Consider the following 18,182-nt stretch of genomic DNA (forward strand, 5'->3'; position numbering starts at 1 on the left):
CTGATGTACAGAAATCCAAAGCTATGCATTATGATAAAGAATCTAATAATTAGGAAGCCACCATAAATAGTAAGAATATAAGGCACAGAATAAATATATTGATAATCTTAATTGGAAATTTTAGTAAAATTTTGAAGAATAATATAACATTAGTCACTTAGAAGAACCCAATAAAGGCCCATTTTAACCATTTTTATTGAACTTATTTTTTATTAGAAAAGTGGTAGAAAAGCTATGCAGAAAATACAGCGATCCCCACACCACCCTCACCCCAGATTTCCGTTATTAACACTTTATATTAGTGTGGTACCTTTGTTACAAATGATGAAACAATGTAATTATACTATTAAATTATTATAGTAACTTACATTAGAGTTTATGCCTTGTGTTTTATAATCCTATTTGTTCTTCAAATTTTATTCTAGTAACCTATATACAACCTAAAATTTTCCCTTTTAACCACATTCAAATTTGTAATTCAGTTGTGTTAATTACACGGAGCTGTGCTACCATTACCACTGTCTATTGCCAGTATTTTTCCATCATATAGAACAGAAACTCTGTACCAATTAAGCATTAACTCTCCATTCCTTACTTTGGCTTCTGGTAACCTGTATTCTAGTTTCTGACAATAAGAATTTGCTATTCTAATTATTTTATATCAATAAGATCATACAATGTTCTTCTCTGGTCTGGCTTATTTCACTCAACATGATGTATTCAAGGTTCATCCATCCTGTCATATGTATCACATGTATCAGATCTTCATTCCTTTCCATTGTCTGCATAAATCACATTTTGTTTACCCATTCATCTGTCAGTGAACACTTGGATTGCTTCCATCATTTGGCAATTGTGAATAATGCCGCTATGAACATTGGTGTGCAAATATCTATTTGAATCTCTATTTTCAGTTCTTTTGGGTACATACCTAGAAGTGGTATTGCAGGGTCATATGGTAATTCTATATGAATTTTATGAGGAACCACCAAACTTTTCCACAGTGGCCGTACTGTTTTACATTCCCAAAACAAATGAACAAGTGTTCCTATTTCCCCACAATCTCTCCAACACTTATTTTTGTTATTTTAACAATAGTCATTCTAGTGGGTGTGAAATAATATCTCATTGTCCTTTTGATTTGTATTTTCCTAATGGCTAATGATGTGAGCATCTTTTCATGTGCTCATTGGAGAAATTTCTATTTAAGTCTTTAGCCTATTTTCTAATTGGGTTGTTTGTCTTTTTGTTGTTGAGTTGTAGGATTTCTGTATATATTCTGGATATCATGCCCTTATTAGATATGTGGTTTCCAAATAATTTCTCCCATTCTGTAGACTGTTGTTTTACTTCCATGATAAAATTCTTTTAATTTTGATGAGGTCAGATTATCTAGTTTTTTCATTTATTGCTTGTGCTTTGGATATAAAGTCTAAGAAACCATTACCTAACACAAGGACTTGAAGATGCTTCCCTATGTTTTCATCTAGGAGTTTTATAGTTCTGGTTCTTATATTTAGGTCTTTGTTCCTTTCTGAGTTGAGTGAGGTAGAGGTCCACTTTCATTCTCTTGCATATGGACATCTAGTTTTTAGCACCATTTGTCAAAGAGACTATTCTTTCCCCATGGAGTGTACTTGGCACCCTTGTCAAAAATCAATTGGCCATAGATGTGATGGTTTATTTCTGAGCTCTTAACTTGATTGCATTGATCTATGTGTCTGTCCTTGTGCCAGTACCATGCTGCTTTGATTACTGTAGCTTTGTAATATTTTTAAAATTGGTAAGTTTGAGTCCTCCAGCTTCATTTTTCTTTATCAAGATGTTTTTGTCTATTTGTGATCCCCTATTTTTCCATATAAATTTTTTTTTTTTGAGGTACTGGGTTGAGGATTCAACCTGGGGCTTCATATTGGGAAGCTGGCACTCAACCACTGAGCCACATCAGTTCCCCCTTCCATATAATTTTTTGTTGTCTTTATTCGTTTTTTTAATATTACATTCAAAAAATATGAGGTCCCCTTATACCCCCCACCTCACTACTCCCCCCATAGCAACATTCTCCGCCAACATCAAGAGACATTCATTGCATTTGGTGACTACATCTCTGAGCATCGCTGCACCTCATGGTCAGTGGTCCACATCATAGCCCACACTCTCCCACGTTCCATCCAGTGGGCCATGGGAGGACCTAAAATGTCCGGTAATTGTCCCTGCAGCACCACCCAGGACAACTCCAAGTCCCCAAAATGCCTCCACCTTTCATCTCTTCCTTCCATTCCCCACACCCAGCAGCCACCATGGCCAATTTCTCCACACCAATGCCACATTTTCTTCAATTACTAATCACAATAGTTCATGAATAGAATATCAGTAAGTTCACTCTAATCCATATTCTATTCCTCCATCCTGTGGACCTTGGATTGGTTGTGCCCATTCCACATCTATGTCAAGAGGGGGCTTAGATTCCACATGGATACTGGATGCAATCCTCCTGCTTTCAGTTTTAGGCACTCTTGGCTCCCTGGTGTGGTGGTTGACCTTCTTCAACTCCATATTAGCTGAGTGGAGTAAGTCCAAAAACCAGAGTGTAGGAGCTGAAGTCTGTTGAGGCTGAGGGCCTGGCTATCATATTGTCAGTCCAGAGATTCAAATCCCCTGAGTATATATTAAACCCCAGCACCAACTACAATTCTGGTAAAGTAACAGGAAAGGCTTGTGAAAAGAGATCACATCTGAGTCCAGCTCCATCACACAGAAACACCAACTTCAAAGAAGGGCCAACTGACATGGCACTGAACTCCATCTGCCATGACCATAAAACCTGTGGGTCTCTGTAGCCCTCAGAAGAACCAATACCTGGGGTTGTATCTACTTTATCTGTCTCTGGGACTCTGCTGAGGTATGCATAAGAGCAACCCCTCTGATAACCTCCCAGCTCTTTTTTAGAGACTCATAGTCATATAAACTCATTTGTCCTTTCCATTTCACTCTTAATTTAGGTCAAAAAGCATTTTTAACTCCTGTTATTATATGTAGACAGAGATATTCTGCTGTTCCGAGTTGACCCTTTTATTCAAGGTCATTTTCTAGTTACATCATCAGCTGGTACTTGGTAGGAATCCCTTGGCACCAGGGAGGCTCATCCCCGGGAGTCATGTCTCATGCTGGGGGAAAGGCAATGAATTTACATGCTGAGTTTGGCTTCGAGATTGGCCACATTTGAGTAACACGGAGGCTCTCGGGAGGTAACTGTTAGGCACAATGCTGCTCTAGGCCTTCTTATTTCAGGTGCACAGGCTCACAAGCATAGTCATTAGTATCAGGGGCTCATTGTTGGACCTTCATTCTTTTTTGGTCTTTGCCGTTGCACTTGGGGGATTGTTGCTGTTCCTTTTGGGACTGTAGATAGAGCTCCCCTGGCTAGGAACTCAGCACTCCCTCAGTTGTTGTTTTTAATTGTTTCCACTATGAAAATATCCTAACATTTTTATGTACCCTGGATATATGCTGTGTAGGATTCCCTGCCAACTATGTGTCCCCTGTCAATAACATCCCACACCAGTATTCCTCCGCTGCCATTGCTGAACGTCTCTGTGATCCAAAACTTCCTGAAAAGTGAAGCCCAATATATTGCCAAGTTCCCGTAATAGTAAAACGGAATATAGCAATGAGTTTAAAGGTTAGATATAGAATACATATTAATTTGGAAAAATTCTACATCCTCTCTTTTTCTTTTCTTTTTTCTAATTATTAAACTTATCTTCACAAGAGTTTTAGATCACAGTAATTCATATATACAATATACAGTACTCCCACATATCCAACATAAAACCTTTTCCCTTCCACAGCAATAATCTTTTAACATATTCATACCATATTTACTGAAACTGATGTACAGATATTGAGACAATAGCTTTTAACAAGTTAACATTTGTGTTTACATTGTGGTTTATATTTTAGACTATACATTTTTCTAAATTTTTAGTTATCTTATGTTTTACATTATGATTTACATTTTAGCCTATCAGCCCCTATATATTTTTCGTGTAATTTTACGTGTCTTATATTCATCCTTGCGTACTCTTGTGAAACACTTCTATTGCCCACACAGTTACATTGGTTCCATCTATTCAATACCTATTTCCCCCTCCCCTTAGGGCCCACAGTGACAGTCAGTCTTCATTTCTTGAAGAGCCATGTTCAGAGATACTTGCAGCAGTATTGAAGGCTTGACATGCTCAACTGCCCTAATGCCCTTGGAGCCACCATTTCTCTTGAGAGATCCAGTTCCCTCTATTTGATGGCATCAGTCCTCCCCAGGATGTGGGTATACCTTCACTCTCATTATATGGGTCTCTACCCAAATGATATAACCCACTCTGGCAAAATGAGCATTCACATATTCCCTAGGGGTCTGTCCTGTATCAGATTATCCCCTTTAAGTATGTTAAACAGTAACTTTCCTTATTATATTTTTGAAAAGGTTTTCTCAGCATTATACTCTCAGTGAATACCTGACAGTCTCCTATGTTCATATGTTGCCCCACCCTCCCCCCAATTTCTTTGGCAATATCACCCATCCTCTGTCCCTAGCCCCCCTCAAGCCCGCAAAGCCCCACCCAAAGGTAACCCTATCCCCCATTTTATCCCTTCCTAGTACAAATACCTCCAGCTTATCATAGATTTCACCCATGTAGATGTCTGCTTACATCCTTCCTCTACCCCCTGATTTCCTGTAAGCCTATCATCCAGTCTCTAGCTCTCTGAGGCAGCTTGGTTTACTTATTTGATATCATTGAGGTCATGTAGTATTTGTCCTTCAATGCCTGGGTTGCTTCACTCAACATAAGGTTCTCAAGATTCATCCATGTTATCATGTGTGTTTGTAGTGTATTTGTTCTTGAAGCCGAATAGTATTCCACTGTATGTATATACCACATTTTATTTATCCATTCATCTGTTGATGGGCATTTGGGTTGATTCCAACTTTTGGTGATAGTGAACAATTCTGCTATGAACATTGGTGTACATATATCGGTTTGTGTCCTTGTTTCAGTTCTGCTGGGTCATATGGCAAATCTATGGTTAGTTTTTCGAGAAAACGCCAAACTGTCCTCCAGAATGCTTGGATCCTCTGCATTCCCACCAGCAGTGGATGAGTGTTCCCATTCCTCCACATCCTCTCCAGCATTTGTAGTCTTCTGTTTTTTTCATAACTGCCAGTCTTATGGGAGTAAAATGGTATCTCATTGTCATTTGATTTGCATTTCTCCGATAGCTAGAGATTTGGAGCATTTTTCATGTGCTTTTTAGCCATTTGTATTTCTTCTTTGGAGAAGTGTCTGTTTAAATCTTTTTCCCATTTTTTATTTTTTATTTTATTTTTTTTTAAAGATTTATTTATTTATTTAATTTCCCCCCTCCCCTAGTTGTCTGTTCTTGGTGTCTATTTGCTGCGTCTTGTTTCTTTGTCTGCTTTTTGTTTCTTTGTCCGCTTCTGTTGTCGTCAGCGGCACGGGAAGTGTGGGCGGAGCCATTCCTGGGCAGGCTGCACTTTCTTTTCACGCTGGGCGGCTTTCCTCACGGGCGCACTTCTTGCGCGTGGGGCTCCCCCACGCGGGGGACACCCTTGCGTGGCACGGCACTCCTTGCGTGCATCAGTGCTGCGCATGGCCAGCTCCACACGGGTCAAGGAGGCCCGGGGTTTGAACCGCGGACCTCCCATATGGTAGACGGACGCCGTAACCACTGGGCCAAAGTCCGTTTCCCCTTTTTCCCATTTTTTAAATGGGTTATCTTTTTATTTTCAAGATATAGGAGTTCTTTATGCAAGTTATAAGTCTCCTATCCGATATGTGGTTACCAAATATTTTCTCCCATTGTGTAGGCTCCCTTTTCACTTTCTTGAGAAACTCCTTTGAGGTGCAGAAGACTTTAATTTTGAGGAGGTCCCATTTATCTATTTGTTCTTTTGCTGCTTGTGCTTTTGGTGCAAAGTTCATGAAGCCATTTCCTATTACAAGGTCTTGTATATGCTTCCCTACACTGCCTTCCAAAGTCTTTAAGGTCTTGGCTCTTATATTTAGGTCTTTGATTCATCTTGAGTTGATTTTTGTATGAGGTGTGAGATGGTAATCTTCTTTCATTCTTTTACATATGGATATCCAATTCTCCAGGCACCATTTGTTGAATAGGCCATTCTCTCCCAGTTGAGAGGGTTTGGTGGCTTTATCGACTATTATATGGCTATATATATGAGAATCTATATCAGAATTCTCAATTCGGTTCCATTGGTCTGTATGTCTCTCTCTCCTTATGCCAATATCATGCTATTTTCACTACTGTAGCTTTGTTGTATGTTTTGAAGTCAGGTGGTATGATTCCTCCAATTTTGTTTTTCTTTTTCAATATGTCTTTGGCTATTTGGGGCCTCTTTCCTTTCCAAATAAATTTCATAGTTAGTTTTTCTAGTTCCTTAAAGAATGCTGATTTTTATTGGGATTGCATTGAATGTGTAGATCAGTTTTGGAAAGATAGACATCTTAATGTTTGGTCTTCCTATCCATGAACAGGGAATATTCTTCCATTTATTTAGGTCTTCTTTGATTTCCTTGAACAGTGTCGTGTAGTTCTCTGTGTATAAGGTTTTTACATCTTTAGTTAAATTTATTCCTAGGTATTTGTTTTTTTAATTTACTATTGTAAGTGGTATTTGTTTCTTGATTTCCTCCTGATCTTGCTCATTATGGGTGTACAGAAATGCTCCAGATTTTTGTGCATTGATCTTACAACCTGCAACTTTACTAAACTCACTTATGAGTTCTAGAAGCTTTGTTGTAGACCTCAGGGTTTTCTATGTATAGGATCATGTCATATGCAAATGATGAAATTTTGACTTCTTCTTTTCCAATTTGAATGCCTTTTAATTCTGGTTCTTGCCTCAGTACTCGAGCAAGTACTTCTAACAGAATGTTAAATAGAAGGGGAGAGAGTGGGCATCTTTGTCTTATTCCTGATCTTAGAGGGAAGGATTTTAGGATTTCACCATTGTAAACGATGTTGTCTGTGGGTTTTTCATATATACTCTTTATCATGTTCAAAAAATTTCCGTGTATTCCAATCTTTTGGAGTGTTTTTATCAAGAAAGGGTGCTGTATTTTGTCAAATGCTTTTTCTGCATCTATAATCATGTGTTTTTTTTCCCCCTTCAATCTGTTTACATGGTGTATTACATTGATTAATTTTCTTATGTTGAACCATCCTTGCATATCCGGATTGAATCCGACTTCGTCATGGTGTATAATTCGTTTAATGTGTTGTTGAATACAGTTAGCAAGTATTTTGTTGAGGATTTTTGCGTCTAGGTTCATTTAGAGAAATTGGTCTGTAATTTTCCTTTCTTTTGGTGTCTTTATTTGGCTTTGGTAGTAGGGTAATGTTGTCATCATAGAATGAGTTTGGTAATGTTCCTTCTGTTTCGATTTTTTGGAAGAGTTTCAGCAGGATTGGTGTTAGTTCTTTCCAGAATATTTGGTAGAATTCACCTGTGAAACCATCTGGCCCTGGGCTCTTCTTAGTTGGGAGGTTTTTAATGACTGATTCTATCTCTTTTCTTGTGATTGGTTTGTTGAGATCATCAATTTCTTCTTTCATCAATATAGGTTGCTTATGTGTTTCTAGGAATTTGTCCATTTCCTCTGAATTGTCATTTTTATTGGAATATAGTTTTTCAAAGTATCCTCTTATGATAGTCTTTATTTCTGTGGGGTCAGTGGTGATATCTCCTTTCTCATTTCTTATTTTGTGTATTTGCATCTTCTCTCTTTTTTTCTTTGTTAGTCTCATTAAAGGTTTGTCAATTTTATTGATCTTCTCAAAAAACCAGCTCTTGGTCTTGTTTATCTTTTCAAGTGCTTTCTTATTTTCTATTTCATTTAGTTCTGCTCTTATCTTTGTTATTTCTTTCTTTCTTCTTCCTGTTGGATTACTTTGTTGTTTTTTTACTAATTCCTCCAAATGTGCAGTTAGTTCTTCAATTTTTGCTTTTTCTTCTTTTTTGATGTATGAATTTTTGGCTACAAATTTCCCTCTCAGTACTGCTTTTGCTGCATCTCATAAGGTTGGTATGTTGTGTTATCATTATCTTAGTTTCAAGGTAGTTATTAATTTCTTTTGAGATTTCCTCTTTGACCCACTGTTTTTCTATGAGTGTGCTGTTAATTTCCTCTCCAAGTGTTTTCTTCATATTGTTAATCTCTTCCTTTACTTCATTAAGTTGGTCTCTAATATATGTTTTGAGATCTTTAATTACTTGTCCGATGTTCTGCTCCCCTTCCTGGTTTTTAGTTTGTTCATTGGATTCAGCCATGTTTTCCTTATTATTGGTTTGGTTTGTAGTTTTTTGTTGCTGTCTGGTCATCATTTTATCTTGACGGGTTTAATCAGTTCCTTAGCTTCTTTGTCTAGTCTTGGGGATTAATTAGTTGTTGTTCTTGTGTAAGTGTTATGTCTTCTCTTTGTCACTTTGTTCTTTTTACTGTAATTTCTTGTTGCTGGCTAAGTTCACTTTGAAGGAAAATATTAGGGTCAGGGAAAGGAAATTGTGTAAGAAAAGAAAATGTGTAAAGTAGTATTGGTAATCAATGTTAACAGAGCAACAATGTGAAGTCTGGGAGAATGGATATTAGACTCATGTAAGTTGTGTAGAGTTATAGCAGTAAGTAGAGTGCCTGTAATGAGATAGTCAACTGAATATGGGGAGGAATATAGTATGAATTAAACAGCCAGTGTTTTCATGAGAGAGGGAAAGAGAAAAGAAAGACAATAATATCAAGAGTGGATAAAAGACAGAAAACAGAACGAAGGTATTAGAAATTAAAAGTTAGACAATTTGGGGACCAAAGAAAGGGAGATAGAATGTAAGAGAAACAGTAGATGATGGAGGATAGCAAGATGTGGGGGAAAGGGGATAGTGTTGGTGGCCAAAATCAATTCACACAGAAACGAGGAAATGGAGGATGAGGAACACAGCAAATGTGAAGCATTCCCTGACGCACCTATTGTATAAATAAAATAAAAGAAGAAAAAAAAGAGGGAAAAGAAAGAAAGAGAAGGAAAAAAGGGGGATGGGCCAAGAAAAGGGAGGGAAACAAGCAAGAAAAAGAAATGAAGGAAAAAAACCCCTAAATAAATGAAAAAGAACCTTCTGTGATACAATGGGAGACAAGACCAGGAGATAATGCAATATTAGCAATCAAGACATTAAAAAAACAAAAAAGGAGGAAAAAAAAACCCATAAATGCCAAGGGCTAGGACAATCAAGCACCTCAGATGGACTTCAGGGCATGGTGGATTCAGGGATGGGAAGTCTCTGATGTTGCAGACTCAAGAGGTGTGAGTCTCTGGAGTGTGGGCCACCAGGGTTTAGGGGACAGAGACTTGGGAACCATGCATCCAGTTTACAGGGAGCCTGGGAGCACCGCAGTGCAACACAGCCTTCAAGGATTCCCGCAGCTGGGAGCCAGCCCTAGGAGGAGGGGTCACGACCGAAAACTCTTACCTCTGTGTCAGAAACCCAAAATTCCACCTCTCACAAGAGTGTCTTCTGTCACTGTCTCAACCAAATCAACCTCAGGAAACCTCCTGCCCTGCAAGCCCCTGAAACAGCCTCCTGGGGGCGCTGCTGTACTACATACAATTCAGGGACCACCACAGTTGGGCCGCCAGCCCTAGGGGGAGGGCCTCTAGCTGGAAGCTCTGACCTCCATGTCAGAAACCCAAAATTCCATGTCTCTCAAGAATCTCTTCCGTCACTGTCTCACCAAATCGACTTCCAGACACCTCCCGCCCTGCAAGCCCCCTGAAACAGCATGCTGGGGGCGCCGCTGTACTACAAGCAGTTCAGGGACCACTGCAGATGGGCTGCTAGCCCTAGGGGGAGGGCCTCTAGGCGGAAGCTCTGATCTCTGTGTCAGAAACCCAAAATTCCACTCTAAGAATCTCCTCTGTCACTGTCTCACCAAATTGACTTTCAGACACCTCCCACCCTGCAAGCCCCCAAATAGCCCACTCAGGGCTTGGGAACTCCCTAGTGCAGCAAAGCCTCCAGGAATCGCCACTGCTGGGCTCTCAGCCCCAGGGGGAAGCGCCCCGTGTGCAGCCCCGATCTCCGTGAAAGAGACCCAAAATTCTACCTTTTACAAGAATCTTCTCTGTCACCGTCCCACTAAATCAACATCCATACACCTCCTGCCCTGCAAACACTTGAAGCAGCCCGCTCCAGCAGGATTCCAACCCTACTCAGCCGCTTCTTTGCAGGAGAGATTATAAAGTGCACTCACTCAGATGCCATCTTGCCCCGCCTCCCTTCCATATAATTTTGATCATTTACTTTTCCATGTCTGCAAAGAAGGCTGTCAGAATTTTGATTAGGATTGCATTGAATCTATAAATTGCTTTGGGTAAAATTGCCAGTTTAAGAATATATAATCTTTTAATCCTGAACATAGAATATAATATAAATAGAATATCTTTTATTTAGGTATTCTTTGTATTCCTACCCAACTCCTGAAGGGCATGAGTTGGTGTGGCCATGAGACCAAAGAATACATTGGGTACTGAGCCAGACATAAGCTTTATTGGAACTTATGGACAGGAAAGGCTTTCTGATGGTAGCCAGCCAGAGAGTGAAGATAGTGCTCCTTACAGAGATGAGAAAATGAGAGGTGATAAAAGAGGTTTCAGAAAAAGGACTTTTGATAGGGTGTAAGAACAGAGTTTCTGCTGGAGTCACATGAAGTGTACGTAAGAGGTCTTCTGGCGATGTGTTCACTATGCTCAGAGGAAGGGTATTTACCAAGGATGCTTACTAGTTTGGGAAGATTAGTTTATGATACCATCTATACATTCTTTCCCCTTGGGGGACGATTGTTATCCTTTAACTTATGTCTAGGTCATGCAGGGATCTACATGCTCAGGACCTAGGGGGGGTTGCTGAATCCCTACAATCCACCCCACACAGCAGCCTACATTGACCATAGGACAAGCATTGCCTCCACATTTCACAGAATATTATGGGAGTTATCAGGAATATATATATATATATATATTAGTCAGCCAGAGGGGTGCTGTTGCAAAATACCAGAAATTTATTGGCTTTTTTCCTCCATGTCATATGGGTAATGTGCCAATGTTGTAACAATGTTTGAGGGAGGCACATCTCATATAAACATGTGAACAACCATTCACAATGCTTATGAACCACAAAAGGACCTGTGGTCTTTTATAAAAGGGCATTTATTTGGGGTAGAAGCTTATACTGTTACCAGGTCATAAAGTGTGAGTTACTTCCCTCACCAAAGTCTGTTGCCACATCTTGGAGCAAGATGGCTGCTGACATCTGCAAGGGTTCAGCCTCCCTCTTCTTCTTAAGGCTCTGTGGCCCCAGCTTCTTCCAGTATTAGCTGTAGGCTGGGATAAGTCTCATCGCTGTCCTGGGACTTGTTTCTCTCTGGGCTCTCCTGTTCTGTTCTCTCCACAAGGCCAGCTTTAACTATCAGGCAAATAGCTTGTTTGTCTTCCTCGGGCCTCTGCCATGTCTAATGAAGCCTCTCTTTCCTCATGTATCTGCTTCTCTGTGTATTTACTTCCTGGGGCTCCAGAATTAAAACTCTGTCTCCTCTGCTATGTCGTTTTCTCTGTGAGCCTCTCCCCACCAAGGGGGTGGGAACTCAGTGTCCTACTGATGTGGTCCAATCAAAGCCCTAATCATAATTTAATCAAGCAAAAGTGAAACAGTTGAATCTCAGTCTTAAATGAGATCTTGTTGCAGGCTTATCTGTGGGTTGTTTCTTGCCATGCCAGCAAGGTGTTCCATGCTGTTCAATTTGCAGTAATTATGGTCCTAGGAAGGTCAGTAGCATCTGAAGATGGTAAGTATGCAAACCCAACACTGGGTTTGACTGTGGTCCTGGGTTACTTCTGAAGCCCACTGTAGAAAGGTATTGGCCAGGACACTATGGGTGAAAAGAAAGATGTTTATGGGGAACAATAAGGGGCTGATCATGCTGATCTAACAGTATACAAGCAACATTTCTATGAGTAGATAATAAAGTACCAGGAGGGGAGTCCTCTATGAGGAGGCTTCCCATACCATACATTTTCCCCTTCTAAATTCTCTGAGTTTTTTGCAGTAACCTCAAAAACTCGTTTAGGGAAGCAGATGTGGCTCAAGCAATTGGGCTTCTGTCCACCATATAGGAGGTCCAGGGTTTGATGCCCAGGGCCTCCTGGTGAAGTCAAGCTGGCCCATGTGGGTAGCTGGCCCACTCGGAGTGGTGGCCTGCCTGGAGTGCTGACCTGCGCAGGAGTGCTGGCCAACACAGAGAGCTGGTGCAGCAAGATGATGCAACAAAAAGAGATACAGAGGAGAGATAATAAGAGACACAACAGATCAGGGAGCTGAGGTGGCGCAAGAGAATGATCTCCTCTCTCCCACTCCAGAAGGTCCCAGGATTGGTTCCCGGAGCTGCCTAATGAGAATACAAGGAGACACTGAACAACACACAAAAAATGGACACAGAGTGCAGACAATGGGGGAAGGAGGAGGGGAGAGAAATGAATAAATAAATAAATCTTTTAAAAAAACCAGCTAGTTTAGCATAAAGAGATACACGAACATATATATGCACACCAATGTTCATAGTGGCATTATTCACTTTTGCCAAAAGTTATAAACAACCAAAATGTCCATCAACAGAAGAATGGATACGCAAATTGTGGTATGTACATACAATGGAATATTACTCAGCTGTAAGAATAAATGCAGTATTAAAACATGGGATGACATGGATGAATCTTGAAGACCTTATGTTGAGTGAAGTAAGCCAGGCACTGAAGGACAAATATTACATGATCTCACTGAAATGAATTAAGGAAATTGAGCAGAGTCACAGAGCTAGAGTCTGGAAGACAGGTCTATAGGTTGACAGAAAGGGAGTAGAGGGTTGTAAGCCAATGCCCATAAGGGCAAAATCTGTGATAAGGTAGAGGGGTCTGGTTGTGCAGTGGATAGATTGACTGTGGTGCAGTGATGCTGTTGGGTTCAGTGATGCTGGTTGTGACAGGGGTAGAATGGTGGGGTTGGTTTGGACTATCCATGGAACTAGGGGAAAGGTTGGGGAAAGGAGCAGTGAACTCTGGGGATTTGCAGGTCTGTGGTTAAACCTACAATGTTGGAAATGTTCTTTTGGCAAATATGGCAGGGGAGAATTACTGGTATAGGGTGCTGGATGTAGGGAGTAGGGAGTACAGGATGACACACCAGGGGCAGGCTTCTATGGAATGTGTAAGTGTTCATCTTGTCATAGTGTGTTATATCAGTGGGTGGAGACACACACAATAAACAAAGAAAATATTAAACTCCCATCCTGGGAAGTCCCACTGTGTTCTCAAATAGAGGGACAAGAGTCTCTCGAGAACATAGGCAGTATCTAATAAAGGAAAACAGACCAATATGACAAGCCTTCAATATTAGTGCAAGTAACTATGAATCTTATTCTTCAAAAAGTGAAACTTAGTGGTTATCATAGGTCTCAAGGGAAGGGAGAGGGAAGAATAGAATAGATAGAACATAGGGCATTTTTAAGGGCATTAGAATTGTTCTGCATGATCCTGCAATAATGAATGCAGGCCATTTTAAATTTTGTCAAAGTTTATAAAAATGTATGGCTCAAAATGTAAATCATAATTTAAACCATTGACCATGGTTAGTAGCAATGCTTCAATATTTGTACATTAGTTGTAAAATGTACCATCTGCATGTAAAATGTTATTAATAGGGTAGGGGGAAAAGGAAGAGGATGTTGGGTATATGGGAATCCCCTATATTCTATACATGACTTTTCTGTAACCTAAAGTTTCTTTGAAGATCAAATGAAAAACAATTAGACACTGGGGAAATAAATGGAGAAAATATCACTGTACATACAAGACAACAGATCTTACAATGATGAAAGACAATGTCTAAAATATTTTTTATTCAAATTTTTAAAAAATTTGTATTTTATTATTTTTAAAACAATCATTATTATTTCATTCTCTTATTAATTTTACTAGTTAATTAAAAAAACCCTTCTTTGATCCAAAAGCTTCATTTTTGGAGGATCATTGATGTAGGTGTCAGTGATGGGGAGAATGCATGGGAGAGCTTTTACGTGGGGCATACATCTAAGGCATATGAATGTGTTCAAGTGTTCATAGGTTGTTGTCATGGTGGGTGGAGAGCCACACAGTAACTGAGAGAATATAGAATTCCTATCCTGGGGAGCTCTGCTGCATTCTCTAATCAGACAGAAAGTATCCCCCGAGAACAGGGGCAGTACCTACTGAAGGAGGATGGGTCATTGCGACATGCCCTTGATATTGATGACTGTACTTATGAACCTATTCTTTTGAAATTGAAACAGCCTGGTAGTATATGTTGCCTAACAGTTACCTCTGGAAGGCCTTCTTGTTGCTCAGATGTGGCCTCTTTCTAAGCCAAACTCAGCATATAAATGTGCACTACCTTACCCACAGCATGGGACATGACTCCTGGGGATGAGCCTCCCTGGCATCAAGGGTTTATTATTACCAAGTGCCAAGTGGGAGTGCACCTGGAAAAAGACCTTGATTAGAGGGGGAAAGGCTAAGAGAATTCAAAGTGAGTTGGGAGGTCATTCCAGAGGTTATGCTTGTGCACATCTCAGCAGGATCTCATTGGCTGCCATAGTAAATATTGCCTCAAATAGCAGGACTCTACAGACATCCAGAACCGTAGGCAGGGCAGACAGCTCAGGAGTTTGTTGTCCTGCCAGTGGGCCCTACTTTGGAATTTATACTCCCCAGTGTGACAGTGTTGGACTCAGTTGTGGTTTCCCTACACATGGCTTTTCTGCCCCTTCTATTTAAACCAATAGTTAGTACTATATTTAATAGGTGTACGTCCAAGAGACTTAAATACTTGGTCCATCCATTTGCCATTTGGGCCCTCAGTCTCAACAAAGTTGCAACACCTACTCTCCAGTTCATTGGACTCACCCAGGACAACTAACAAGGAGATGATGATGGACAGTGCCCATCCCAAGGAACAGAGAGAGTATGCAACCGCAAGCAAGAGTGTCCCATCCATCTGCCCCAAGGGATCTAAGCTCCCTCTCAATTAAGAGTCAGAGTGGTGTCACCATCCCCAAATTCTCAAGATTTGTGAATGAACGAAGGACTAAAGTAACCTAAATATTATTCTACTATAGACTTATTGATATTCTAGCAGTGGAAGAACTTTTCTCATTGATGTGGAGGCAGTGGCCTGTGGAGGTTCTGAGGAGAGGGAGAGGGAAAAATAGTTGTAATATATAGCATTTTCCAGACACTGGAATTGTCCTATATGATGTTGCAATGATGGATACAGGCCATTATATATTTTGTCATAACTTAAATATATTTTGTCATAACTTACAAATTGTGTAGAATAGATTGTAAACTATAATGTAAACTATAATCCACGGTTAGTGGCAATGCTCCAATATATGTTCAACAGTTTTAACAAATGTACCACACTAATGAAGGATGTTGTTAAGTGGGAAAGTGTGGGAGGTATAGGGAGTGGGGCATATGGGAATCCCCTATATATATATTTTTTAAAAATTATTTTATTTATTTATTTATTTCCCCCCCTCCCCCTTGCGGCTTGCTTGCTGTCTGCTCTCTGTTTCCGTTTGCTGCGCATTCTTCTGTGTCTGCTTGTCTCCCTTTGTTGCGTCATCTTGCTGTGCCAGCTCTCCACAGGGCACGGGCCTCAGCCCTCCGCAGGGCACGGGCCAGCCTGCCTTCACAAGGAGACCCTGGCATGTGAACCCAGGGCTTCCTGCATGGGCAATGGGAGCCCAATCGATTGAGCCACAGCCGCTTCCCTCCCCAATATTTTTAATGCATATTTATGTAATCTAAAGTATCTTTAAAAAAAATAAAAAATATATATATTAAAAACAACTAGTTTAGGCATAAGGAGAGTCCACATAGATACACTTAAGGTCCCAGCTATTTGTTACCATGATTGGTTGCCTTTTTACCTTCACCTGTCAGCTTTCAGGGAACTAATGGGAAGGACTTTTTGTTTGGAGTTACCCAGGACTTCTTTTGAGTCCAGGATTTTCAAATTGACTTGTGACCAGGATCTTTGGTGGGCGTTATTCTGACCAACCACCTTCCCTGTTTCCTATATTAACCTGCTTCAATTATCCCCTCAGAGAGTTTACTCCTTTATTCTTAATAGGGAACTGAAGGGCAACAGTCATTCTTCTGTAGCTGTTTCCTGCTGGTTAGGGGCAGTAGTCCGTGGCTGACAGGGAGTGCAACTTTCTGGCTATTCTATTGAAGTTGGGAGAAGGTGGGTCTGGCACCGTATTTGGGACTCGATGAAATCCCTGCATGACTAATACCTTATTCTGGAAGGTATTTATTCTGGAAGAAATAAACTTAGTTAGAATTTTGAAGATATAGTTAACTATAGGGAGAGGTTGTGGTAAACTTGCTGGGTTTGGTTTGAACTGCCATCCCCAGTTCCCGCAGCAGTGGTTATGCCTAGGATAGCTAAGAGAGGTATGAGGAGAGGCACTGCCCTAGAAATAAACTCACAAAGACAATATAGGCAACAACAAGATAAGCATATGGCAAGCAAAATAAAGGCAATACTTAAGAAAACCATTTTGAAAAATCTTATAGGCACATTCATTAATTATTTAGAAAATGAATTAAGTTTACAAAGACATTTAGCATGTTCAATGTCATTCTGCATGTGATCTAGAATAGAAGAGATATATTCATCAGGTATATAGGTGCTGCACTTAATACTAATCAGTGCACTAATGAATGCACAAGTTCCTTTTTGAGCTGCAGTTAATAGATCTAAACTCCAGGTCTGCAATAGCATACATATTGTCTCTCCATGGGAGCAAGCCATAGTGCCAGTTGTGTCTATTTAGGTTCTACTCATATTACTCTGCTAAATATTGCTCCACTTGGTATAGCCTTCACACAGCCAGCATGCTGCAGCACTGTTGGTCCTTGGAGGGAAGCTCCAGTCTTTCACTGGCCTGGTGCATAGCGCCCTTCAGCACTATGATATAAAACCTGTTTGGAGGGAATGTTCATTGTAAATCTGGCCATATCAAGCCATTGCTGGCTGCTGCAGGAGTCTGAAACAGCAATGTACTTTCCATCCAGTTTAGGAGCATGTACAGAGATGTGGTACATCCTTTTATTATTTTAGAGATAGGTCATAGTGACAACCCAGTCAATAACTCAAATGGAGAGGCATCATAGAGGGTACCTGGAGGGCATAGTTTGTATGTACAAGAGAGTTTGACAATTTTGAAATCTATCTCTCTTAATTTTTACACACTTTCTAAATACTTCCAATGCATTTTATAATATATTAAGTGAACTTAACTATTTCAGTACTTTACTTTTTACTTTTACACATTTACCATGATTACATTAAATGAACAGGCAAAATATAACATAAACCCTTCGTTTTGCTTTTCCGTTAAAGTCCCTTTTTGTTTATCATGGGGTGACTGCATGCTCTTTTGGAGAAGCATCAGAGCAAAATAGTGTAACAAAGAGATTGTTTTCGTAGAATCACATTTTTTTCTAAGAATAACTAAAATTATAACCAATATTACCATATAGATCTGTAGTAGGATAGACTAGGCAGTGATAACTTTAAAAGTCTTTAAGAATTTTTTATACAATCCCCAAATATATAAGTAAATTACACATTTAATTTCTTTTTTATGTTTTCTCTTTTAGAAAGATACTATTTACCACAAAGAAACTTCATCAGTATTGGAAGAAAACTATTTTTTTTTTACTTGAACAGAGAGAGAAAGTCAAATTTTAGTTTTGCATCAGTACACCATTTTGTAAATAAATCTTAGTTAGCATAGGTCATAGTAAATTGAGGTTATCCAATAGGTTCTTTTTCTGCTATAAATTTATCTTTTGTTATTAATATTTACTCCTAGCTTTCTCTTAATGATTTCTCAGAATCAGTCACTTACATTATAATCTTTCAGTTTAGAAAATGCTTTTACAAAATTCCCATAACTATCCATACCATATAGACTATAGTTACTTCA

The 18,182-nt window shown here is 39.7% G+C and overlaps 1 protein-coding gene and 1 non-coding gene across 11 annotated transcripts in view; one reads left to right on the plus strand and one right to left on the minus strand.

Moving 5' to 3' along the window:
* Nucleotides 1–18,182, plus strand: part of SENP7 (SUMO specific peptidase 7) — a 222,365-nt gene that overhangs the window by 142,071 nt on the left and 62,112 nt on the right. The gene's annotated exons all lie outside the window — the stretch shown is intronic.
* Nucleotides 11,171–11,274, minus strand: LOC111760767 (small nucleolar RNA U13). The gene has a single exon (XR_002794368.1). It is a non-coding gene; the product is annotated as a small nucleolar RNA U13 (small nucleolar RNA).

This window comes from Dasypus novemcinctus, chromosome 4 (assembly GCF_030445035.2).
Source record: "Dasypus novemcinctus isolate mDasNov1 chromosome 4, mDasNov1.1.hap2, whole genome shotgun sequence".
NCBI classification, from domain to species: domain Eukaryota; kingdom Metazoa; phylum Chordata; class Mammalia; order Cingulata; family Dasypodidae; genus Dasypus; species Dasypus novemcinctus.